We start from the raw sequence: 25,103 nt of genomic DNA, 5'->3' as shown, positions 1-25,103 counted from the left end.
TGAAAGATGTCAGGAAGCCCTGCTGTCCTACAGGCTTGTTCTGTCAAGGCAGGATCAGCTTCGTACTCTTCTGTTTAATCTCAAATGAATTATAACAGACTATTTTGAAACAACTTATGCCATGAGGCTTTCGATTTTGTTTCCACCTTCAGATTTATAAAAAGGCTATCTTTTTGTGTCCTAGGTTTCTGGGAGCATCTACGAGCAAATTGCAGATTCTCAAGGATAACATTCATTGCTATGAGCATTACTGATTATGTCGAGTTGGATGGATGTTCAGCATCACTGACTAGCTGCCACAGGGTTTTTGTTCAACAGGTGAAAAATCACATGCTTCACTGGAGCTATAAGAATTTTCCCCCAGTGAACGGAAATTAGTTACCCCTGTAGGTTCTTCCTCAGCACATACTAGGGCAGGACAGATGAACAGGATATTCTGTTCTGATGGTGACAAATTCTGCAAGTTCTTATGTGAGGAGAAGGCTGCCTCTGAAAGTCATATGCTTTCTAAAAATTCAGATCAAGTTGTAATCTGAGTTTTCCTCTCATGGATCTGAATGTTGGTATGTAAGCTCAGCTGAACGTTTTTTGTCCCAGCATTCTCACTGTTTTACCAATCATAGTTCTCTAGGTATGGATACCTGAGCACGGTGGCCAGTTTTCACAAATGCTGATCTCTCTCCATTTGTGTTATGTGGCCAAGGCTAGCAAAAAGCCGATGTTTCTCATACAAGAAAAATTGTCCTTTCTGGAGGATGCAGACATGGATTGTTTACACACCGTGAGGAAAAAACAAGCCAAGCTAAACTTGTGCTGCACTGTTATGTCCCTTGCACTGAGACAGTACTTTCTAATTAGTCTATAGCTCAACCTGTAATGATGGATATCTAATTTATTTTATCTCAACATGACAGACCTGGCATAGTAATATCTGGCAATTAGTCATACTTCACTGGGCTGTAACTTAAGCAGTTTGCAGTGAAATGCAGGTTCGGATATGTCACTGCCATTTCCTGGTGTTCCTTGTACAAAGGGCTGGTGGAAAAAACAGTAAAATACTAAATCACCTATTGCAGAAGGCTGCAGCATCAGCTTCTGAATCCTGTTTACCACTGCTAAATTACAAAACAGCACTGCTACAGCATGCATTGTTACTGGCTGATATTTCCTTAAAATGAAAATCAGCAAAAACTTTTGCACAGTTAGAACCTGATGTCAGATTCAACAGCATTTGCCAATATATAAAGTTAAAGCAGAGCTTTAATAGATCTGATTTGCTTTATCTAACAGGTATCCAACAGATAAAGAAAACCAGAAGCCTGGTAAGAGCCAAGGTATTTATAGCAACCACCACTCAATGAAAATGGTGCTGGCTGTTTGCTGCTTTTATCACAGGGAAGCATGGTCACAAACAGCAGTGGTGCTGGAGAACATGGATTCACGGTCACGGGCAGCCATCCCAAAGGAAAAAGCAGAGCATTTCTGGAACCCAGGAGGGAGAGAAGTAGAGGATTTGGGGTTGCTCTTCCAACCTCAATGGTATGTGGTAAGGGTTGCTACAAGCGGAGCTAGCTGATTCCCAGGACACAGCTCGCCCAGAAGTATTGGTCTCACCACTACGGGAGGATGATGGTGCTGCTATATTTAGTGTACAGGCCCCAGGAGTGCTTCCAAGCTCTTATGTCTGTGTATGGGCTTCGGATATTTCTCAGTCCCACAGTAAGAAGAGACTGGGCATGTGCATTGATCACTCCTTCCCAAGGATTTGTCCCCATGGGAATGGTACACAGACTAGAAAAAAAAAGCACTCTCTGCCAGGTACCTGTTCTGGATGACGAGGGACCCAGGGCACCCTGTGACACCCACCTACCACTTATGTAGACACAGCCAGTAAAGCCCAGCCCTTCCACATCGCAGCACAGGACACCCAGAGACCGTTGAAACTCAGAGCAAGTTTTATTCAGCATACTCCTGGAAGGGATCTGAAATTGTGTATTGCATTTATTTCTTTAAATCACCACTAAGCTTAACAGAGAGAGAAAGAAATGGAAAGCATTGCCTTTAGGAAATCTCACTTGGAAGCGTTTTTTGTGCTGTGCAGAGACTTGCAGGAAGCTGCAGCATCCTGGGCAGTGAGTGGAACATGCCTCTGTCCCTTGTCTCTGAACGAGTCCTGAGCATGAGCTAGGGACACCTCGGCCAGGGACATCAGTGCCACGGCTCTGGCCAGGGCAGACAGCCTCCCGTCCTTGAACAAGGAAGGACAACTCCACCAGCACAGGTCAGAGCAGTGAGAGGAAGCACAACGTCTTCATGCTGAGCACACGAAAGAGGAAGGGCAAGGGGCCAGCAGTAAAGCTGTAACACTGACTATGCACAATGTCGCGGTTTAACCCCAGCCGGCAACTAAGCCCCAGATGGTCAGTCACTCACTCCCCCCAAGTGGGATGGAGGAGAGAATCACAAGAGTAAAAGTGAGAAAACTCAGGGGTTGAGATGAAGGCAGTTTAATAGGTAAAGCAAAAGCTGTGTGTGCAGGCAAACAAAACAAGGAATTCATTCACCACTTCTCATGGGCAGGCAAGTGTTCAGCCATCTCCAGGAAGGCAGGGCTCCACCACACGTAATGGTTACTTGGGAAGACAAATGCCATCACTCCGACTGTCCCCCGCTTCATTCTTCTTCCCCCCAGCTTTATATGCTGAGTACGACATCATATGGTGTGAGATATCCCTTTGGTCAGTTGGGATCAGCTGTCCCAGCTGTGACCCCTTGCATCTTCTTGTGCCCCCCCAGCCTACCCGCTGGTGGGGTGGGGTGAGAAGAAGAAAAGCCCTTGACTCTGTATGAGCACTGCTCAGCAATAATGAAAACACCTCTGCATTATCAACACTGCTTTCAACACAAATTCAAAACATAACCCCATACTAGCTACTACAAAGAGATTAACTCTATCATATCCAAAACCAGCACAATGAAGTGCCAGTAAAACTGCAAACCAAGGTGCAAAAATGGAGAAACATGCTTTCATTTTGCTTTTTCCTCTTGGCAGTAAGTGCTACCTGTCAAAACAGTAGGTAAAGCCATTTCAGACAGAAATGTAATTTACAGTTTGAAGGTGTCCCTTTGAATCTGTAAACTCCTTGGGGCAGGGATTATGTTTTTGATCTGACACATTAACCAAATGTAAAGCGTTGAGCTTACAACCCAGAACTTCTTAAAAGATAAAGGATAATGATAATACCACACCCCCCCGCCCCAATCTCTGGAATACGTATCTTGCTATTACAAAGCTCTCTGCTTGCAAGAAGAAAGCTATTTATAGGTTGAAACAGATTTGCAATCGTGTGATAGAGAAGGAGACTGAGAAGAAATATGAAAACCCAAAAAAGCAATAGCAAAATTTGCATAGTTCTTTAAAGTTTTCTTCAAAAGCTTCTGCAAAATACAACCATCTGTTTTTTTAAGAATATCCTATGGGGGTAGCACGAGCTGCTCTCTCTTCTTTTTCTTCCTTTTTTTTTTTTTTGCTTGTTTGAAACAACAAGCTCTACTTGTGCAATAGTCTCTCCCTTAGCAGGGAAATGTGTGTAATCGTAAACTATTAGAGACAGACGTCTGCATAGTAACCTGTACTGCTGTATTCAATTACTCAGTAAGTATTTTAAAGCAGTCAGTATGTGCCAATTTACCTCATGATGAAAATGTTTGTCAGAATAATATGTTTTATTCTAAGCACCTGCTATTTAATATTTGAGAGAGCTGGAAGTGTAATGAGGAAACAGGAAAATATATGCTTGCAGCTCAAACATGAGCTGTAAAGGCAATTCTGGGGTGAAAAGTGGTACAGCTGAATGGAGACTAGACCATTTTTCCTCCATTTGTAAACTAGGCACAGAATGACAAGCTAATTCCCAGCAGCCGAGTGCTACAGGCATGGCCATTACCAAGGCTAGTTAATCTTTCAATCTGTGTCTCTATTTGAAGAAATTGGTGGAAAAAAAAATAACACACCACCAAAGCCTTCTTATTGCCTGCACAGCCCAGCTCTGTGGCTGACACATTGTCAGAGGGTCCAGAAAGCCCAGAGACCACCCAGACCCCCAGGGACCTCTGCCTGGGGCTGAATGGGGACAGGGGGCTGAACTGCAACGCAAAGGGACACCCTGGGCATCCCTCCTGTGACATTTCTGCAGGAATTCTTCTTAAATCAAGTGTAGCTTTAAAAGCACAAATTCATCTCACATTCCTATGCCAAGCCAGCCAATTGAGCCGCCATGCAGGCAGCCCACAACATCTCGGACAAGGTGGGATTTAAATCAGCTGTTTGAAGTTGTCCAGGATTTCCACGAGCAAGGATGAACCTGGAGTGCTGCCCATGAGGCAGATGACACCTGTGGAAACCCAAAGTGTTTGACTGCCCTTCTTTTTATACTACCAGCTTTCTTCTGCTGATGGTCCTGGAAGGACTGTGTTGTGGTGATGCAGGAAAGTCACCTGCTGTTTTGATTTCCCCCTCAGTGTTACTGTGTAATGGTTCAAGTAAGCATCTTGAATAGATTGGTAAGTGAGCAAAGACACCTAGACAGGCTTTAAAACAAAACTTTCGGATTTGGGTACCTAAAACTAGGCTTCTGAACTCATCTTGAATCATGTAAACAAATTATCTTAGTTCCAGACAGTCTAAGCAGACAATGGTTCCCAAATTCAGGCTGATAATTTAGGTGCTTACTTTTGCATTTGGGAGCTAATGCTAGACATCTGTTTTTTCAACTCCTGGCATAGCTCTGTAGGACCCACATGAAGGCTCTAGTGAATTTTCAAGCTCACGCTTCCAGCCATTGCCTGCCTGGAACAAATCATAAGCTTCAGCTAGCCCTTCTGCCAGTGAACGGATGAAAATTCGCACTGTTTCACAGGCTGAATGCTCTGTGCAAATGCAGAAGAGATGCAGGGAGACAGCCTGCCAGGGAATGGCAGTTGGCAGGCTCATGCCTTAGTACACAGAATCCAGCTCCTCTAAATGCATAGGATGTATCCTGCAGGATAGCACTGGACGCCTACAGTGATGGGATAATGCGACGTACAGCGCTGTCAATGAGCAGATACGGTGAATGCTAATAGGGCCTGCTCCTATTCCCTGTTGGAACTGGTCATATTTTTGCTGTGAACTTTAGCAGAAGATGGAAAACAGTGAGATTATGGAAGCTGCCACTGCAAGAAGGGTGTTGTTATTGAGGTGGTGCAGTTACACAAGGAGAGTGCTCTTCCTTCAGGTTGCACTGGAGCCCCAGTCAGTTGGAAGAACACAGTATTCAGGGGCAGCATCAGAGCTAGAAGCTGCAGAGCAGGTTCAGCCTCCCTCCTGCTATCTCCAGCGGTGGCTGAAGCCCTGCTAACGGCATCTTCTGGGTGTAGTCGAGGTGAATGTTTCCTTAGGTCACAGCAGCAAAAATACTGATCAAGGAGCTTTGCTCCTGCTCAGAGAGAGGAGCTTTTCTGCACAGGGGCAGGCTGCCCTCTCATCCACCTCACTCCAAGGAGGAGCACGGAGGTCTTGGCTCTTCCCTAAGCCAGCTCCTTCCTCCCAGGTAAAGCAGCTGCCCCTGAAAACAGGTCTCCACTCTTCTTGCAGGAGCCTGGTCCTCCTCTCCTTCCTCCAGGACAAGAACAATGGCATCCGTCCCTCTCTACAGATGCAACTAAGCAAGAACATGTCTTTTCCGAACAAAATTTCATCCATCCTCCTTCAGCTCCATCACTGAGATAACACCTGTGGTGCATCACGGGTTGTGGGTGCTATGCTAGAGGGGAGGGTTCCTCTCAGTTTTACTGCTAAGCACTTTGAGTGCACAGCCCTGCATAGACCACAGGCCATGTTGGTGAGAAAGGAGAGGGTCTTGCTCTCTCTCCCTGCTTCCCTGGGGAGGAAAGATGACAGCATTGGGGTGAGGAGCTCGTGGGGGACTATGTGAGGGACCCTCCCAGTCCATGCTCTGCTAATGTCACCAGTGGATAATACCTTTGCATTAGGTCCTGGGCAGCTGATGGATGAAGTAGGTTGGGAACCATTCCTCCAGCTCTTTCTGCAAGGAAAATCTCTTTGAGTTTTAAAGCAGGTTGTTCCCTGCCTGCCCCCTTCCCCCCCCCCTCCCCCCAGAAATACAATAAGATTAAAAAAATAAACTTCCTTTTTCTATTTTCTTCTAATTTTTCACTGGTCACATATTATTTTTTCCCCAGTCTAACTGATGGATCTCCCTCAGCACACTTTAAAGGTTTGCCCAGAACATCTGTAGCAGTGGGTGGATACCTTCTACTGTATTTTACTGACATCTGGAAATTTGGAAAGAAAAGGTGTTAGAATAACATTTACAGAGAAAGAGTCAAACCAGCTAAGGATTTAAACATTTAACTCTAAGATTCCTCTAACACCTCCAATTTATAGGACTACGGAGCACAAAGGGAACTAGTCCAATACTCAATTTAAATCAGTTCACGGTTCAGCTAAAAGGCCACTGTCAGCCAAGCGGTGCAACTAGACTTGTAGTAAGGAAAAGGAGTTCACACAAATAAGATAGGACAAGAGCAACATAAATCCTCATGGATTAACATCAAAGATTGTTACAGGAATTAGCTACTTTCATAGTAAGCTAAAATGTATCCATTATTATAAAAGTAAATGATTCAACATCTTAGTCTTTGTCAGTAATCTAACTTCTAGCCACGATGACAGATACCAGTGACAAATGACCCAGCTCTTTAAAAAGATAAATGATGATAACTACATCAAACCATGAAATAACATTCCGACGGCACCCCTAGCAGTGGCTGTAACGAGTATATTTCTTAAAACTGAGTATGGCAGTTGATCTTATCCGACTGATTTAATTATCTAGTCCTCCCATATAATCTGAGGTTTGATACTGGAGCTACTCACACAGAACAGTCAGAGGGAAGTCCTGAAGACCAGCTTCAAAGTTTAGTTTTTGTTCCTGCTTGCTTTCTTCCCAAGTGTAACTGGGTACATTTTTTGCATGACAATTTTTTCCTCTCTTCTCTGCTCTCTCTTCCCTATTTCTCACCCTAGCCTCTGCTTTCTCTCCTGTCTTCATTTCATTTTTGGTTCTCTACCCTTTCTTTCCCATGTGACATTTGTCATTACAGCACAAGGGCAACTCTGTCAAACAAGCAGGTTTCGCCTTCCAGTTGAGGACCACAAGATTTATGTCATCTGAGCTTCTTGGTAATGAGTCCTCAACTCCTGCCCCAGCTGCTGAGACAAGTTTGCTCCCTGCATGCCGTCTCACCTCATCCTTGGGACTGACAGCTTCACAGGCCCTCTTCACAGGGAGAAATGTGTCCTGGAGGTCATTGAAACCTATTCCTTAAGAAAATTAGGAACCAGGACAGTCTAAAGCTGATCTGGTATGATATAGCGGGACATCATGGAGCACAAGTGACTGTTTTTTATGAAGGGTGAGATTGTTGCCTGAATTGCTGGCAACAACCTGAAGTTAAAACACACTTGGCATCATGAAAGACTGGCAAATGAGCTCTCTGTAGTCCAAACCCTCTCAGACTTGCGGAGGTGATGTACCCTTCCCTTTGCAAAGAGCCTGATCAGTATGAACGAGTCATACCCTGAGGGCTTTGGAGAAACAACTGGTAGATAAGGGAGGTAGCTGCTCCCCAGCCCCACCAGGCAGCTGAAGAAGGGCAGCCCCACAGGTGTGGACACCCAGCAGTTCTCTCTGATGCTCACAGCCCAGCACCACCAGTAAGTCAGCCTCAGCACACCCTGCTTGCCCAGGGATGCCCGTGGACCGATGCAGCCCAGTGACTGTGATGGTGGCTCTCAGAAGCAGCCAGCCTGGGGAAGCTCGCTGGCTCTACATGACAGCAAGAGCTTGAGGAGCAGGTTTTGAAGCAGGAGATGAGGGCTGGGGAGGAAGTGATTGCTCTCCACTGCTGGGAGGTTGCTGCTGAGAGTCTCTGGTTGTCAGGCGCTGACCTGACCTACATTGTTAATACCAATTGCCGGCAAGTGAGTTAGGAGGGCTGCCCGTACACAAATCTGATTAGATGGAAGCTATTTTTTCTCCCTGCTCTGTGCCTAGGAAATTTCCATGTTAGGGAAAGTTGCCTGTGTCGGGAGGGATGAGACATTAGGACTGCTTACCCGTTCTCAATTGGCAGTAGTTCTGTCCTGCTCAGCTGTGTCAGTATTGCCACTTGGTAAGATCTGCCATGGGTCCTCAGCTCCACGTTGCAGATCTCATAGGGCTCTCCAAGCTACTCCTGGACAGAGCAAGCACGGGAAGCAGCAGAGAGACAGGCAAGCATAAGTTAGGTTGTTCCCAGGTGTGTGGGATCTCCTTTGAGGAGACTGAGGTACCATCCCCACAGCTCACCTGCGTCCTCTCCCTGCCCACCACAGCATCAGGCTGGCAGGGGCAGGTTGCACACCCTGCCCCGGGGTCTCGCTCAGCCCCTGCAGGAGGCAGAGGTTTGGCTTCCCTGCCTAATTGCATGGGAATTGAGGCAGGAGCAGTGTCAACCCTTTGCCCATCTAGACAGCAAGTGAGACATTAGCAGCCACCCAAGCATTTGCAGCTGGTTGTAGTGGCACCAAGGATGGAGACGACTGCTTCAGGGGTCTGAAAGGATGATTTCTGACAGCAGCCGAGACTGCTGTGGTGCCTAGGGAAAACGCCGTGTTGTCACTGCGTAGGCAGCCAGTAGGGAAAGAGAAATTTTCCTCCACCTTCTACATCTCCTCACCCATCCATCCCATTTTTTTTTTTTTTGGTTACTAGAAATATTTCAACTGCAATTAAAAAAACGCTATTAGCATTTAATCAGTTTGGAGTCCTCTCTGTGATGTTGAGTCCTCATGCTGATGTCATCCTGGTCGTCATGGATACAGGTGAACAAGCTGCTTGAAGCACAACATCAGCTCTAGGCTGGAGGAGGATGGGAGGATGGAGGGGGGGCCTGGGGGGAAACCTGAGGCTGGAAATGGTTGAGCAGAAACAGCTGCCATTGCCAAGTGAACGGGACGGTAAAAGACAGGGAGAAGGAGCAGAAGGCACTTAGCAAAGATACCGAGGTTGCCGCATTGCATTCGCACTCTTCAATGTAAGGCGTGAAGGCAGGCAGCTCCCCGGCATTAAACACGACAAGAAAAGTCCTCCCTAGACAGCTAACGATTCGGAGAAAAGCCCAGGCTGACGCACCTGCATGTGCACAGTAATTAGAAAGACAAGCAGTGTCTGTTTTTTCGGTTCAATCCATCTAACAGGTAAGGAAGGAGTAGCAGAAGGGAAATCATGGCAAAGAGCCAGAAAAATATGTATGCTCATGGGAGTATGCGCGGTTTTAGGTATGCGAAAGACCAACTCTATGTGTCTGAAGGAGATAAAAGGAGCCTGTGAGACCAGGTATCTGTTCATGTGCATCCATATAAGACCCTCTGAAGATCTTCCAAATTAAAAAAAAAAAATAGCAGAAATAGTAAAGGAATCCCACCTAAATGAGTTGCAGAAGTAGTTCCTCTGCCTGTTCCCGTTTCCCTCCTCTCCATCTTCTTCTCTTCCTGAGAAAGAAATTAAAATGTGTTTTTCATACAATATCTCTAGCACTCTTTTATGTAATAATCCTCTTTCCGTGAAAGAGGCAGGTCAGCAATCGCTGCAGGCTCCTGCACAATCAGTGCTCATCTCATAAAAATCTTCAGCTTTCCCTGGGATTTTCTAGCCACAACCTATTAAGCATTTGGCTGTGACAAGAAGTCAGCCTGGGGGAGGGGCTCTTTCAAATGATGCTTGGGCAAATTCGTATTTATGTGTGGAGTGGTTGCATGGATTTTTTGTAATGGAGAAATTGGACTATTAAAAATTATATGTTGAGTTTGAATTAATCTTAATAGGCAGTTACGGCTTAATGCACTCTTTAGCTTTTAGCTTAAATTTATTACTCTAAAATACAAGTTTAGTTTTAAATTGGAGAAGAAGGCATGAAGTGTGCTTTCCCTATCTTACTCCCCTCCTTCAACGCCTGACTAAAGGTGTGATTTGCCAAGATTCAAAGGAAGGTCAAACACTGGTCCCTGATATATGAATACCAGAACAATGAGTTACAGCTAAGCTTTGGGCTACAGCTGATTGCAAATTTGGTGATTTAATATTTCCTGTCAGAAAATTCCTATTCACTGGAATCTAAATTATGGGTTTCAATACAAATATTTGCTCAGAACAGTGATACAAACTTTTGAAACTGCAAGAATGCATTTTTCTTCTAATTATGTAACCAGAAGTCTATTTTCTGAGATTTAAAGTGTCTCTGTATTGCAGTGTAGGCTAACTAGAACGCACACACATGCACAAAGATATGACTGCAATCAAAATTAAAAGTTTTGATTTGCATGAATTGATTGCCCTCCGTCCTCACTTTTTCATTTTTCAATTTTTTAGGAAATGTTAGGTTTTTCCCCTGTTTTTCAGAACAGACACTTTTTTTCACATTATTTTTGACTGAGCCTGCTGCACTTTATATAACCACGGGTGTAACAAGCAAGCTGTCAACAAGATATTTTTTCTTTCTGGTGTGCCATCTTGAAACCACCTCATTGTGGTGTCCTCCACCAACCTCCAGACATGAACATCCTTTTCAGCAGCCTCTGTGGACATCTCTTTCATTTCCCACCACATCATTTGCAGCCTTTTTCTTGGTGTGACTGTGTGTGATGCCAGCAGGGCTGTGCAGGCAGGTGAGCGGGCTGGTGGGGGGGTCCCAGTGCCCCGTTCATGAGAGGATGGGAGGCAGGTGGGCTGCTGAAACCCACTTTACCCTGGCAGCCCAAGCCTGGGGGTCCTCCAGTCACCCTGGAAAGCCAACAGTTTGGTCTCAGAGATTGTGCCTCAAGGTCCTCTGCTTCCCAGCTCCCAAGTGCAAGCACCTGTAAACTTTTTATGTAAGATGTATAGGGGCAGATGCCTGACTGAGGTATGACTGAGATTGCTGAGCACTCTCTCCATATCTCATACCTGCTTCAGTTTGAAACAGTGTTCTTTTTTTGAACTTGATTTCTCTCAGTTTGGCCACAGTCTGAGCTATAGTCCTCCCTCCTACCTAGTAAAATCAATAAACATGCATGAATTTAGGGATGGAAAGAGTATGTTAACTTCAAAGAGAAGAAGCGACCATGTCCTACTGGAGGCAACATGATGCCTCCCAAAGGGGTAGGTGCACCGAGACAAGCAGGGATCCATCCTGACTCCATGTAACCCAGCCAGGACTGTTCCTTCAAGGGTTCATGCCTAACCTCAGCTGAGGCCAGGCTCTGCTTTAAAGCATCGTGTGCTGCACAAAGCCAAGGGTGTCTCTGAGCCTGTGCAGATCTGACACTGATGGGGAAATGGCAGAGCACAGTTTTAACTTGGCAGGAACCTGGTGCTTGATATCCACTGGCTTTCCCAGTCCTCCCAGCAGCTTATGGTCGCCAGCAGTGGCCAGGCATCTGCTTTTGCACAAGGTTGGGGATCCTGGTGAGTTCCGACCAATGTCTGGCTGCAACCACTCTCCTCCAAAACCAGATCTTCAAAACCAGCAAGAAGGTGCCAATGAGGCATGGGACCTTGAACTGCCTTATTGGGGGTGTTGGGGCCAAAAGAAGTAAAGTGGCAGAGTTTGGCTTCTGTGAATAATATTTGCCTTGGGATTCTTTGGTTCTTCTTGTTATTTATTTTTTTCTTCATGTTTCTTTTTCTCTCCATAATCTTTTTAACTTAGAGCACAGAGAAAGTATTTTGCCATACCATAAGTAATGGTGAGGTTTTCTTCCTCTGCCTTTTATCCACTGTGTGGAGCACAACAAACCATGAATAAGTCTATCCCAAACCATAGATTAAAAACTCATTGTCAATTTAAGTCACATATGTGCCTAAAATGTTTTATACTTTATTGTCAAAACACCTACAATCTTCTAGAAATTAATGGTATAAAAGGATGCAAAACACATCTCTGCAGTTCAGTGAGCATTTGATGGATGCCTTGGGTGGGAGTTACCTTGTATCATTTAAGATGTCCATAGCTGAGCTAGTCACCATGAGCAAACCGTGGTCAAAAGAGAAAGAGAAATAGGTGCATTTAAGGAGCAGCTTATGGGCTTGCTCTACTTGAGAATCTCCATTAGGATGAGATGAGTACAGTGAGTGTATTGACCAGGTTCCACTGGCTGCAGGTGCTGTCCAGGGGGAGTAGACAGAGGTCTGGGCTGGATGTCTGTATGTCTGGGCTGTATTCCTATTCCTTACATGCAGTTTCATTGCTTTCCCTGCCTGGGCAGTTTCCCACACTTTGTCTTTTCTTTTAGGTGTGATCTTGCAACAAATCCCTATGTAAGAAAAAATTTACTGTTGAAACAAGAAGATGCTAATACTATACACGTCACTGGGGAAGCACAGTGACTGTACCTTTTAATGCGCTGAAAACAGCTCGTGTTGAAATTGTGATCATTCGTTTGTAGTTGTGTTGTCAAACCTTCTAAACTTTGGATATTTTTGCTCATTAAGTGTCATAAGAATGCCTGCAGATGTCCAGCACATATTATGCATGTGATCTATGGTCTCTCCTCTCTTTCTTGTTCATTTTTTTTTTTTTAATGTAATTAAGGAAAGCCAGTATAATAGAACAAATTAAACTTTTGATTTTATTGGTGTGTATATCTGCATATTCAGACATGTAGTCTTAATCAGTAAAATCCTGACTTAGGACTCTAAGGAGTCGTGTTATGCAATAGGGGAAGTCTGGTTCAGATATTGTAATCAGCAGCCAGTCTCTGGTGAAGTCAGCAGAGTTACTCTCATTTGAATTTACTGAATTTAGCTACAGCGCTTTACTTCATTTCTAGCCCTGCCTCTGTTTCTCATCTTGTGTGAAACGAAATAAGTAATTTTCAGCTCAGCTTCTCACCGATAGTGATCTGCGTCACGAAATCATCACACACCAGGCACTCTGCTTAACCACAAGTCCTGGAAGCCTGATAGCTGAGCCTCTGCTGTAGAGATGCTGAAGGAAGGGCTGTATGTGGCTTCTCAACGGCATCCCTTCTACAGTGAAGGGTGCTCACGGGTCAGTGCTGAAATAATCAACTGGACAGCGTGGTGGGGGAAACTTCTGCTTTCGTATCTGTTGCCCCTGGTGTTTCTTTCCCTCCCTTAACCTAAGCAAAAAACCACTCCAACTACTCCAAAACAGAACAAAACCAAAAGAAAAAAACCAAAACCCCTAAGAAAAAAAAAATCACATAAAATCAACAAAAAATATTTCACCCCCAAATGGCAGTGAAGCCTATAGGTTAAGGATATCTCTCATTTATTTTTTTTATCAGCGGTAGTCACAGCAGGAAACCGCTGTAAGCTTATAATTACTTGTTTTCAAAGGGGGAAATCTTTTACTTTCACCTCGTTTCTCCATCTTTAAATTACTACTTGTAGAGTTAGTCTTTGTTGCTGCAGTCCTTATCGGCGCTGCAGGAGACAGTGATTGACTTGTATCTGAAAACTACAGTGAAATTAAACTTTAATTGGTTGTTTAAATGGCATATGATATAGACCTTGAAGGACTTAAAGACACGTATCCCAAATTGGTTTCAGGTTTACTGTGAAGGTCTAAGCATATACACCTTGTATGGTGAAAAGAAAATGCACCAGACTCTCTTCCAGGAAAAAGGCTCATCATTTAGTATGATGTCGTCACCCAAATTCCAGGAGGGAAACTAGAGAACATTTTCCTTGCACTGTCTCCCATTTCCTCCCCCTGGGATGACAGGTCATAGCTTATTTATGCATCACATTCTCTTTGAAGAAGAGTGAAAACAAACAGCCAAAATAAGGAGATTAAAAGTGGCAACGTAAACATTTGCTGATTTCTTACAAGCTCTCCTAGAGGAAAAAAAAGAAATCTTTCAAAAATGTTAATAAGAAGGGGCAGGAGGAAGAGATGGAAACAAGTGGGTGCCCGTGGCACTGAACAGATTTAGCAAGCTCTGTGGTAACCAAACACCTGACCGAAGAGGTGTAAAATGTTCCAGTCTCACTTTCCAGGGAGTGCTTCAGAGCACACACGCTCCTGGGTGAACTTGGCCCCAAGTCATCGAAGGAGCTTCCAACCCAAACAACTGTCACATTCCATATTTCCTGTAAAAGCAGCTTTTAGCTGAAACCTCGCATTCGGCTTGGCCCACAGGACCCTGCCTGGTGACTCATCGAGTGGATCCACTCCCGCTGCACTTTCCACTTTCCTGGAAAGTAGCGCTGAAGTAATAACGCACGCAGTACGGCTGAGCTGTGCCCAGCTTTGCCTTCGAAAGCTAAATGGCAGGGTGGTACCGCTGCTGTCAGAAATAAAAGGCATGCAAAAACTAACCCACGGCTTCCCGCTCCACTGTGACGGCTACAGGGGCCGCAGCCATGCTGGAGTTCAAGGGCTGGAGGGACTCTGGTGGCATGAGCCAGAGGGGAGCTGACATGGAACCAAGACAACAGCTTGCGCCAGGACTTTTGCTAGATGTGCTCTGTTGTGCTTATAGCATATAGGGCTGCGATACGAGAGGGACAAGGAAGGATGGATGAGTAATCAGTTAAGGTGAAATCTGCTCTTTGCAGAACTGATCACAAGGTGATTTTGAACCACGGCCTTCCCTGTGGCAAGTGGCTCCAACAGTATAAGCATTACTGAGAGGACTTTCAGAGGCCTCTCTGCTATTAATTCCAACAAGCTGTTTGTGCAATAGTGATAGAACAGCAGACAATTACAGGCAAGATGGTTTGATTTTGATACGCCTTGGAAGTATACTGGAATAGAGGCAGTGTGTATCTTGAGAATCCAAATTCCTGTTCATAATGGTCATTTTCTGCAGAGAATCACAAAATAGTTGAGATTAGAAGGAGCCTCTGGAGGTCTTCCGCTCAAGCAGGGCCACCAAGAGTCAGTTGCCCAGAACTGTGTCCATGTGGCTTTTGAATATCTCCAAGACTAGAGACTCTGGGCAACCTGTGCCAGTGCTCAGTCACCCTCACAGTAAAAAAGTGTTTCCTGATGTTCAGATAGAACCTCCTGTGTTTCAGTTTGTGCCCGTCGCCTCTGACCCTGTCTCTGGGCATCACTGTGAACAGCCTAGCTCTATCCTCTTTGCACTCTGCCTTCAGGTATTTGTACTCGTTGATGAGATCCCTCCTGAGCCTTCTCTTCTCTAGGCTGAACAGTTCCAGCTCTCTCAGCCTTTCCTCAGATGAGAGATGCTCCAGTCCCTTCATCATCTTTGCGGCCCTTTGCTGGACTCTCTCCAGTATATCTGTGTCTCTCTTGTATGAGGGAGCCCAGACCTGGACCCAGCACTCCAGATGTGGCCTCACCAGTGCTGAGTAGTGGGGAAGTATCACCTCCCTTGACCTGTTGGCATCACTCTTCCTAACGCAGCCCGGGATACCGTTAGCCTTCTTTGCCACAAGGCTACACTGGTGGCTCAAGTTCAACCCTGGCAACATGACCTTCTGGTGTATCAGGCACTCCTCTCAGTTTTGTAGCATCAGCAAATTTGCTGGGGGCACACTCTACCCCATCATCCAGATCATTAACAAAGATGTTAAACAGAACTGGACCCTATATTGACCCCTGGAGTACGATGCTAGTTACTGACCTCCAACTAAACTTTGTTCCACTGTCTTCTGTCATTTCTTCCCACTACTTCCATAAGGGTTATATATATTGTGTCAATCATAAAATACAATCATAAAACAATGCCCCTTTTTTCTATATCAATGGTGATAACAATTTTTTTAAAAAAAACTGAGACAAAAAAATGAGAAATCATTCCAGGAGGAATTTCAAGACCTTATCTATGAAGGACATGAGAACCAGAGGAACTTTAAGCTCTTCCTGCAGTGAGTTTAATGAAATACTGCTAATTAATTGGTTGTTTGAATCCCTTACCTAACCATCACTTGAGCATATAGAACTGTAATTTTACAACATGAAGAAATCCTAGATAAAAGTTTTTATTTTACTTGCAGCAATCTATCCTCTCTTGATACTAGCAGACAAAAAACAGTGAAAAAAATCAGAAAAAGAAAGGAAAAACAAGGTGAAATCTAAGTATAATGGTGTTAAAAACCTAAAGAACATTTTCGTACCTACAGGGGTACTGTATTTTGTATCCTTTTTTTCTGGGCTATAAAAAAGGCAGACTCAAATGCTTCTTTAAAATATTTTCTATGTCTACAAAAATAACCATGACTATTTGCCCTTCAAATAAGAGCACTCAAATCGTCTGTGGTGCAGCCAAGTGTCTTGTTAATGGCTAGCCTCTGGAAGTGTAACTAGTCTTAACACTAGCGGCTACCTTGGTTACTGCGCAAGCAGTTTCTTCCTCAGGGAAAAACAAAAGAAACAAAAAAAAACCCACAACCCCTCCCCAAACCCCTCTTTATTGATGTTTGCAAAATTCTGGAGAAAAAAAAGATGCCCCCAGCGTTCAGGTAAGCAACTTATCATTAACAAAGATGTTATGGAAAAGTTTGCTGATTAATTTTGTGTTAGAAGGGTTTCAGTAATTCAGTAAAGTGTGGTTTATTACAGTCTTTTTTTTTTTTATGGTCATACAGTGCATTTGAATGGTGTATTGGCATAGAAAAGGTACTCTTGTTCTGCACCACAATGTCATTTGATGAGAACAGGGGACTGCCTCTTCTCTTCCCGTGCCAGCCCTCTCCCAGCCTCCTCCGAGCGCCTTCTCTTCCCAGCCAGTCCCACTGTCACAGCCACGTGTATCTCCAAGGGGGGATTTCAGCAAGTCCAGCATCTCTCAGCCCGCTGGGACGCAAGCAGGAGGATCAGGCTGCAGAATTTAAAATCAATGTCAGACCTTCAGAGACATGACCTGAATGCAAACAATGTTTGCCTATTGCAACGATTTCATGATTTGATGCCTGAAGTGTTAATTCTTTTATAGAATTAGGACTGTAATAGCTTGATGTTGGCATGAAATAAGACGACCTTAGATCCCCTGTGACTGACATCGCTTAATAGCAAGAGGTAACTGAGAGATGCAGCAGGGATGTCACTACAAAAGCTCCTGAAAGAAACCATGCGGGAATAAACAATGTTGAACTCCTGTCCCTTTCCCCTCAGTCTCACCACCAGCCGTACCCTTGATGTGGATGGACCCTGCAACACGGTCCCCAGCTCTTGGAGTGGCCTTTGAGCACATCCTTTGGTGCATCTGTCTTGCTTCCTGGCAGCACCCGCACTTAGCGCAGTGAACTCGAGGTGATGCGGTACCGCTCGTGCCAAGACACCATCACATTTCTACTTTTTTTCCTATCAATAAGCAGCTTCCAGCACGGTCAGACAGATATTTCTGAGTAGGCAACAAGGCTGTTGGTAGGCAAGAAATGCAGACGCACTGCTAGAAGAAAGAAGACATCATGTCCTGTCATTGACAGTGCATCCTCAGCACTGAAACCCGGGGATCCAGCATGGGTCTGTGCGCATTTATCAGCAATAGCCCCCTCAGAGCCTGGACTGGTGGGGTACCTGCACCTCTGTGTCACACAGGGTAGCACCAGCTTCAGCAGTGCCTGAAGGGCTATCGATGAGGATGCAGATGGAAAGCTCCTATCCAGGGCAACCTCGCTGGGTCAGTCCTCACAAGCAATCAAATGAAACCCTAAAGACATACTGGAATGACCATTAATGGGAAGTGTCATTTTTTGCAGCTTGTTTCTCTAGGCCTTTCTATCTAGTTTTTCTCAAGGAGGTAATTTTATAATTTTTTTGTAGATCCTTCTGTTTTCCTGCAATGCTTAGTCTCTCGCCAGGAGATGATCTACTTTAAATAGGGTAAACGTCCACTCCTATAAAGGCAACAGTAAACACACTTTGCAAAATGCTGTCAGTAGTCAGTAATATGAAGATTTAACTTGCAGGCAGAGCAACAAGGACTGATACTGAAGTCATAAAGATGATACATATGGAAAAAAATGTATGGAAAAGGCTACTCCCTGAAGTACATTTGCCATATGCTTTGGCAGTATGAGACAGAGAGGATATACAAATGTCACATTTGTTTTGGTGCTAGCACCAAGCAACACATATATCTGCAGCATGCAGGTCCAAAACTTTGACAGAGAAGAGGAACAGCTTTATTCCCTGCCACATATTTCTTGCATGAAGCAGTTGAGGCAAAGAGTAACGTACTCTTGTCAGGAAATGTCTTGGGAGCCACCAGCCAGAACACCAAGAGGCGTGTTGGACGGTTGTGCTCTGGACTGCGGACATCTGTTTTGTACTTGGGTAGTAAACCACAGCACTGTGCAAGCATGGAGCTCATTCCCAAGGAGAATGCTATCAAATCGATTAATCGAACCCATGGTCCTCTGAAATTGCCTTTGACTGTGCTCTGATTTGCCTAAATGTGATTCTACATTTGCAACAGGCTGTCCTGTGTTTCCAAAACCTTTTTCCACTCTAAACCTGGGAATAAAAATAAGCACATGTACTTGTAAAAAGAGGCACAGTGGTCCTAATACTGTCCATATTACTTTATCTAGAAACACTTCTGGCACTGACCAAAGGTGACCTGGTTTTTATGTAGGGCAGCTCCTTGGATAGATGAGAATAAATTGTTTACACGCTTCATTTGTTCTTGTCTGTAGCACTACTGAATGTCATGTACCTCTTAAAAACCTCATTTACAGAGCTCCAGTCCCAGGACTGTTTGTAACAACCCTATCGAAGAGTTAATTTTTCCAGCTAATGGCAAAGCGCCAGACTGCAGCCCTTTACAGGAACAGATTGAGTCACATTGGGTTACTGTAGTCTGAGGCCTAAGCTGGGACAGCGAGGGTTTTGGGAAGGAACTGAGGTTCCTCGAAGTCTCTTGAAGGCAGAGGCTGCTCACAGGGAGATGACATGTTCCTGCTGTAATCTCAAGGTCCTCTCCCACTTGCTCCATCCATGCAACCAAGGTCACTTGCTGACCCACCCCAAGTGTCCTCTGTGGCCTGAAGGCCTGTGGGCGACGTGTCTCACCACACTGAGGGACACTGAAGATGCTGTCAGTGGCTGTGGTCAACACATAGCGTTGTTCACCAGTCCTCATCCTGCCTCTGCCTGTGGTCTGCAGGCAGTGCTTGGTCTTCAGAGAAAACATGCACTGGTTTTAGCTTTCTGAAATTACTTTTTTTTTTTTCTCCTTTTTTGAGAGAAAGAAGGGGGCATGCAGGAGAGGTTGGGTGTTAGACACAGCAGTAGTCTGGCCTCTCCTTTGGTGACTGTAATAAGGGGCCACCAGGCCTGGAAAACTCTGAGATCCCAAGCACAAGTACAGGCTGGGTGGAGAATGGATTGAGAGCAGCCCAGAGGAAAAGGACTTGGGAGTGCTCGTTGATGAAAAGCTCAACATGAGCCAACAATGTGCACTTGCAGCCAGGAAAGCTGGAGAGGGACTTTTCACAAGAGTATGTAGTGATAAGACAAGGGGTAATGGCTTTAAACTGAAAGAGGTCAGATTTAGCTTAGCTATAAAGAAGAAATTTTTCCCTCTGAGGGTGGTGAGGCACTGGAACAGGTTGCCCAGAGAAGTTGTGGCTGCCCCATCCCTGGAAGTGTTCAAGGCCAGGTTGGATGAGGCTTGAAGCAACCTGATCTAGTGGAGGATGTCCCTGCCCATGGCAGGGGGATTGGAACTAGATGATCTTTGAGGTGCCTTACAACCCAAACCATTCTATGATTCTATGAGATCAGCAGATGCTGATCTACAGATCAGCAAAGGGGAGATGACACCCTGCCTGTGTGCCCAAAGGCTCTCTGCTTGGAGAGGGCTCTGTTCTTATCATTTACCCTTTCCCCTGAGTAGCTTTAGGGGCTCTATTGTGTACCTGGCACATACCCTCTTCTTGCGGTAGTTTGATGAGGCTGAGTTGAAGCCCTCTCAGATACAGAGCAAGGTCTCAGTGGTATCTCATTTCACTCGTCCCCTGCTCCATAGCCTTACCCAACCTGTGAAATATCACGACTCTGCTTTCTTGATGACTTGAATGCATCACATTCAGTGAGGCTGCATTATGGAGAGCTTTTGAAGAACAGCAATAATGAAATCTCTCTAGTGCTTTTTATACAGTGCGTAAAACCCAAACTTGTGGCATCTGTACCCGAGCATGAAACATCAACATACAAAACAGTTAAGTGCTCTGTTCCTCAAAGCTGTCTTCAGCCATCAAACCACTGCCACCTGCGAGGGATTAAATTCACAGTTTCTGTGACAGACGAAGCCATAGCAAGAAATTGGCCGTGATGCACTTAAAACATCTTCTTTAGCTTCTGGATGAGGCAAAAGGGTGTGTACATGTGTTATATTCGAGGTGGCCCTCGCACTTCATAGTCTGTGCTCCTCTAGACGCTTTAATCTGGGATTTCCTCGTAGCTGATGAACTACAAAGTAAAGGACTCCAGACTACTATGGCAGGCACATTTTTGCTATGTCTACCCCTCTTGGTGACTATTTGCACAGGCATTGCCATTGTTAAATCATAGAATCGTTAGGGCTGGAAGGGACCTTCAAAGGCCATCTAGTCCAACCCCCCTGCAAGGAACAGGGATATCTCCAACTAGATCAGGTTGCTCAGGGCCTCATCCAACCCGGCCTTGAAAATGATTTGAGAGGGAAAGATTCACACTCTATTTCTGACATTTGCCTTCCATTGCATCCACATAATTGCTCGGTTTATAACAGTTTCTGCAAGGAAAGAAAAAAATCCTTTAGAAGTACACCACTATTTTTTTCTGTCATCATGGAAACCAATTTCACCAAAAGCCTTATTAATAGTGGAGGTGAAAGTGGGACTTTAACATCAAAAACCCAGCAGGTGTAATATGCTTGGTTTTCTTTCTTCTTTTTTTTTTTTCTTATTAATGCTAATCCCACATTGCTTATTGCTTTTTTGGAAGAGTCTGATTAGAACAAAAAAGAATTGATATTACCATTAATTGAGAAAAGTTAATTTCACGATGCAGACAGGTAAATGACCTGCTCAGGACAATGCAAAACTGATGAAACCCAGATCTATGCTACCATTTTCAGAGGAAGGTATTATAGACAGTTAATTCTGCATTATGTATTATTAATTGTGCATCTATTTTTCTTTCACCAACACAACAGAATTACTTCAGAATAATTTTTTCTTTCATTCTTTCTGCTTTATTACCAAGTAGTGATGGATGATAGCTGAATATCTACAAACTTTCCATGCTTTTCTACCCAATTTCTAGACCTGCCTCTGGCAGGATGTATGTAGATTCAACAGTGATACCAGTGATGCAGTGTCTATTGAATTTACTGAGATTAGACCATGGCCTTTCATATCCAGCTCTCTACTGAGGAATGTGCTGAACTGATTGACTAAACAAAGTGCCCAGTTTTAATGTCATTCAGAAATTATAAAAGATAAAATAAAATCAGCCATGCAAGAATGACAGCCTTTGGAATCAGAGAAAACAAACAGGACTCTTATTACAATTTGCTGAAAAGCCTGTGAAAAATAATAGTCTTTAAAGTAGATATTTGGTTATCTTTTAGCTCTGTAGATCTCTTCATTGGGTCTGCCTGTAAAGAACAACAACATCAAAGCACTACTGCAGGAGCCAGGTCCTACAGCCCTCCTGCTTGGAGTATGCTTCACTTCTGCCTTTTGTACGCTCCCTGAAGTGAGACGGGACACCTCCAGCTGTTCTCTTGCGAGGTGTCTGCTGGGAGCAGAAAGCTCAGGGTCACTGAGGACTCATGTCAGGAAGACCCCTAAAGGATGTGTTTCTGTAGCCTTTCTTCTACAGAGTTTCTTTCCTGTGAAACTGCACTCTCTCACTTGGTTGACAACCTGAGAGGGCCAAAACCTAGAATATTAAAAAAATTAGTAATGCATAAAATCAGCAGCCATGATTTGCACGTAAAACATGGCAAATATGATACATCTCACAAGAAAGTTTTGTTTTACAGTAATAGACTTAATTAACTATTTATTAGATAATTATGAAAGTGATATCTCAGAAGAGGTGGACAAAGAAATCTCATTATTTTAATTTTTAAAATTTTTTGATATCTATACTGTGCTTTGATTTTGACAGCTGAGCTTTTTTATGGCCTAATGCATCCCAGAGTTTGAGCAATTTGGCATAGAATAAAAGGAACAAAATTAAAACATAAAATGCCATACATCTTTTCTCCCCTATTTGTTTGCACCACTAAAACTCTAAGTGTTCATTTCAATCCCCAATTTCTGACGGAAACATTTATTTTACACACAGCTGAGCACGGAAATCACCTATGCTTATTTTCATTGTACTGCTTTTGCCTCCTCAGATTAGTTCTGAAGAACGGGGCCTTAACATTCATCTTTGCTGTCCTTTTAAACTTCCAAATTGTAATTCACAAACCATTTTGTGATAAAATCCTAATATTTTTGCTGTGCTTTTTTGCAAATTTTTAAAGAAGCCCTAATTGCTTATGCATCATCCCTTTGTTATTGTAGGACTGACAGTGTCCTGCTTCCATCTTGGCCCTTTTGCCAAGGAAGCTTTGCTGAAAGAAAGAGTGTTTTCACCTGGGCAGTGGGTGATGTTTGCCCAGACAGATGGCTTTGAAGATCAAAGATAGCCTGCAGCCTGCTGACTTGGGCTGAGGTGGAGACCATCACATCTGTCTATAGACATCTGTGCATCCCTCTCCTTGCTGCCCACAGAAACCATGCCAAGTGCATTTTTTTCCTGTGGAAAGGAAAGCTCATGGTGAAGAAATAACATAGCCTTGGCTATGTGCATTTTTCAAGAGGCTTTCTGATGACTGTCAGCAAGTTTTGAATGCCTCTCCTTTTTTGTCCTATCTATATGCTAGGGCTTCTTTTATGAGGAGCCTCAGGACATAAAGGGTAATGTCTCCTCCTTGGTGCTTCCTGGCCTGAAGGAGATATAGGAGTTCAATAAAAAAGCACTTAATGGTGTTAAAGCAGTTGGTATTAAATACTATATTCAGGTGGAGACAGGGCAAAACCAGAACATCCATCCCAACATCTACTGGGGCAGGTCCTGGTACAAGTGTCACCTGCAGGCTTCTCATGGGTCAGGCTTCTCCTCTCCTTCTATAAAAACCCAAGTACAGCCTGCATATAGCTAAGAAATAAATAGGAAGGGATAAACTTTGAAGAACAACCCCTACCTTTTTTCTGAGCCTTTTCGTGGCTACACACTCCCCTGAGAGATGAAGGCAAGTTAAAAACTAAAGAATCACCTCGAAATTCAGGTCTATGACAGAACGCGGATGTGTTTCCAAAAACTGAAGTCCTCTGAGACGTGGAGAACTTGTGTTTTGGCCTGTGCTACCTTCGAGATATGGTTATTTGCCTACGGTAGCGTTCACACAGCTCCCACCCTACCCTCAGGTACTGTTTCTGCCTTCCTTACAGCCGAGCAACCACTGCCCCCAAGTGCCCATTCAAAGGCTATATATAAGTTGGGGGTTCACAAGGTTTTGCATGTGTGGGATACAGGGGTCACAGTCTATGCAGTTGCAGCCCAGCTAGCCCTGGCAGCTGCTCACATGGCTGAATCGCTTCCTTTGGTATCCCACAACCCATTTTCTCCCCACTGAACACCTATTACCTGCCAGAAACCACAATTTTTTTAATGTCTCCCTTTCCTATGGTATTGCCTTTATACCCTGCACAGTGAAAATCAGTTTCTTGAAAGCTACTTCATTGTCAAGATCAGTGACAGATTACCACGAAGTTTTGGTCTTCCATATTCTAAGAAAAATAGGTTTCATTATGTTTCTATCGAGAGTAGTGGCTCTATTTCATCCAGCTTCATCATATCTTCTCTTTGCTCTTCAAATCAAATCAAAGGCATTCTTTTCACTTGGACAATATCATCCTGCAGCGTTCATTGCCCCAGAAAAAAGGGATTTCCCTTATAAGGCTCAGGCCCTTGCTTACCTGAGCAATTATCTCTGTCAAGATTTCTTGCTGCTTTATCAACAACTCTTTTCGAGATTCTAGCTTTCCCAGACTTTTTTTCCCCTTTCCTCTTTTTCTGGATGCCTCCTTCAACTTCCCATCCTTATGTCGCTTGAATTTATGAAGTTTCTTCCCACACTTACCTGTGTTCTCCTGCTCCTCTTCCCTTGCAGAAGCTTCTTTCTCTTCTGTCCTCCTCCTTCCGGTCTCCTCCATAACATGTCTTCACACTGCAACAGCTCACCCTCTTCTCTGATGCCTTCCTGCCCTTACCTGACTCCCTCCCAATGGCACCGATCCTGATCATTGTGATGGCTCCTGTGATACTTGTCCTAGTGTCAAAGTCACCTGCTTGGTGTAGGCACTCCAAGGTGGTTCTCCACCAGTATAAGTCCATCCAGTGCCACCAGCTTCTCTGTGTGTCCTTAGCTGATGGCCACTTCGTTGTCTCCTGTGTGTCACCCTGTGGCTCTCTCCATCAGTTTCTGGACTAGGGGTGTTGACTAACTCCTGATAAATGCTTTCAGACATCCTGTCTGTAGCAGCACTGTGCCCCTCCAGGCTTCAGCCTCCTCCAGTCCCTCAGACTGGGAACCACTGAGTTTGTGGGTATCGACATCTCCCCCGACTGTGGATACGTTGCACAGGCAGGAGTCTTACTGCTGCTCTTTAGGCTTCAGGGCTGGCTTCACTATCATCAACCAGTTAACCTAGAATCCATCAGGGCATCATTGGTGCTTCCACACAGACAATGAGGTCTGATTTGGCCTGATAGGATCACAACAGTAAGTACTTTGAAGAGGCTTCCCAGTTCTAAACTGGGGCAAACCTGAAGCTTTGGTGATATTATTCCCAAGGCTTACAGTGCCCATTCTTGCTTATTATTGTCTTCAGTTACATTTCATAATCTCAGGGACCCACGACAGTCAGTGCACTTGTGGGTGGTGGCTGAGCTTTCCCAGTGGTAAGAAGCCACGGTCACAGCAGTAGTGCTCCTCAGCATCACCCCAGTTATGTCGGGATCAGTGAGAAATT

Source organism: Tauraco erythrolophus, chromosome 1 (assembly GCF_009769465.1).
Source record: "Tauraco erythrolophus isolate bTauEry1 chromosome 1, bTauEry1.pri, whole genome shotgun sequence".
NCBI classification, from domain to species: Eukaryota; Metazoa; Chordata; class Aves; order Musophagiformes; family Musophagidae; genus Tauraco; species Tauraco erythrolophus.
This window is presented reverse-complemented; position numbering follows the sequence as displayed.